At 47.8% G+C, this 2,576-nt stretch overlaps 1 non-coding gene across 1 annotated transcript; it reads left to right on the forward strand.

The window, feature by feature from the left end:
• The first annotated feature begins 1,748 nt into the window (after positions 1-1,748).
• Positions 1,749-1,906, forward strand: LOC125774226 (5.8S ribosomal RNA). Its single transcript, XR_007420684.1, has one exon. It is a non-coding gene; the product is annotated as a 5.8S ribosomal RNA (ribosomal RNA).
• The last annotated feature ends 670 nt before the right edge of the window (positions 1,907-2,576 follow it).

A 2,576-nucleotide genomic window follows, 5' to 3' on the forward strand; every position in this document is an offset into this window, starting at 1 on the left:
AATAGTGGTGTGTTAGATACGTCAGGTGATGGTATCTACTGTTGTGCAATACGTATCCGGCCACGGCACGGAACGAACGGGAACTGTGGTGCAGACATACAAAGAGTTAAGCCTATTAGTCATTAACTCTAAGGACGGGGCCATGGGGCGGTACGCAAAGGATACGGATGAGCGAGTATGCAGGCCCAATACTCAATAGCTCGATCCGATCCAAGCACATGAGTTGACTGCGGCGCCAGGTTAACCAATGTGCTAGATTCTATTTGGCCAGTAGAATCTTGTGTCTTATGCGATTTGATACCAAGACACCAGAACGAAAGTTAGTTGAAGAGTTATTAAACTCTTATGAAGTATGGTTGTGCAATCACAACTTATGACTTTAACCTATAAAGTGGATATGGACTTGCAATTATAACATGGAATCTCTACACACCCCATGAGCTCGATCCAATCCACGCACACGAGTTGCCTGAGTAGCGACAGGTATACCGATGTGCAATACGTATCCGGCCACGGCACGGAACGAACGGGAACTGTGGTGCAGACATACAAAGAGTTAAGCCTACTAGTCATTAACTCTAAGGACGGGGCCATGGGGCGGTACGCAAAGGATACGGATGAGCGAGTATGCAGGCCCAATACTCAATAGCTCGATCCGATCCAAGCACATGAGTTGACTGCGGCGCCAGGTTAACCAATGTGCTAGATTCTATTTGGCCAGTAGAATCTTGTGTCTTACGCGATTTGATACCAAGACACCAGAACGAAAGTTAGTTGAAGAGTGATTAAACTCTTATGAAGAATGGTTGTGCAATCACAACTTATGACTTTAACCTATAAAGTGGATATGGACTTGCAATTATAACATGGAATCTCTACACACCCCATGAGCTCGATCCAATCCACGCACACGAGTTGCCTGAGTAGCGACAGGTATACCGATGTGCAATACGTATCCGGCCACGGCACGGAACGAACGGGAACTGTGGTGCAGACATACAAAGAGTTAAGCCTACTAGTCATTAACTCTAAGGACGGGGCCATGGGGCGGTACGCAAAGGATACGGATGAGCGAGTATGCAGGCCCAATACTCAATAGCTCGATCCGATCCAAGCACATGAGTTGACTGCGGCGCCAGGTTAACCAATGTGCTAGATTCTATTTGGCCAGTAGAATCTTGTGTCTTACGCGATTTGATACCAAGACACCAGAACGAAAGTTAGTTGAAGAGTGATTAAACTCTTATGAAGAATGGTTGTGCAATCACAACTTATGACTTTAACCTATAAAGTGGATATGGACTATCAATTATAACATGGGGCACACACCATGTTCTCGATCCAATCCACGCACACGAGTTGCCTGAGTAGCGACAGGTATACCGATGTGCAATACGTATCCGGCCATAGGCACGGAACGAACAGGAACTGTGGTGCAGACATACAAGGGCCATGGGGCGGTACGCAAAGGATACGGATGAGCGAGTATGCAGGCCCAATACTCAATAGCTCGATCCGATCCAAGCACATGAGTTGACTGCGGCGCCAGGTTAACCGATGTGCTAAGAGAGTTGTTCCTGGGCCTTCAAAGTGACTTCAAAACTATCTTAGCGAATGGTGGCCATGGGCGTAGACATGAGCCACAAGTCACAAGGCCTGGGACTATTGGGTAATAAAGACAACTTAGTCAGAAAGTTAGTCTTTGGACGTACCACCGGGATTGTGTTACATTGGGAACCTTACTATAAAACCCTAGGCAGGGGATCACTCGGCTCATGGATCGATGAAGACCGCAGCTAAATGCGCGTCACAATGTGAACTGCAGGACACATGAACACCGATAAGTTGAACGCATATTGCGCGTCGGACGATTAAACCCGGCCGATGCACACATTCTTGAGTGCCTATCAATTCCTTGATATACAACAAACCAAACTTCAGGGTGGAGCGTGCCACAATAGAACACTATGGCGAGCAGCCCGTCTAGTGTCGTGGGGGAAACACGCTTCCACACTGTGCATAATGGCGTGCTCGGGACCTTTGTTGGGACCGCAGGGCGCTGAAAGTAAAGGGGTGAACCGCATAAATCGCACGCACGTAAACGCGCACACACACAAATAGAGTGAGACGTATCGTAGGATACCGCTAAGAGTACGTTGTGAAACATGGGGAAATTCAATCGAAAACCTCTTTGATGTCCAAGATTTCGTTGACCGTATCCGTCGTAATACTGGATCAACGTGCTTGGGGGAAAACGTCAAAGGGTTTTATAATAGTGGTGCATGATTAACCCATCGATGCCCGAGGGGAACATGTTGTCCAATACAATAGTGGTGCAGTTGGCTCGACATGCTCGGGGGGAGACATCGTGGGTCCAAGTCGACCAAGTCGACCGGGAGTTGTTGTTGAGAGATCGAATCAAAACGATGCCGAGCGGAACTCGTTGTCCTTATTGGAGTGATATTCGGACAACGTGCTCGGGGGGGCCATCGTTGATTCAAAAATGACCGTAAATTGCCCAATCCGTGTGTGTGTGTGTGTGAAGTGTTGTTGCGTATATATCGGTTCGCTATGCC

The sequence above is a fragment of the Anopheles funestus genome (assembly GCF_943734845.2).
Source record: "Anopheles funestus chromosome X unlocalized genomic scaffold, idAnoFuneDA-416_04 X_unloc_95, whole genome shotgun sequence".
Taxonomy (NCBI): domain Eukaryota; kingdom Metazoa; phylum Arthropoda; class Insecta; order Diptera; family Culicidae; genus Anopheles; species Anopheles funestus.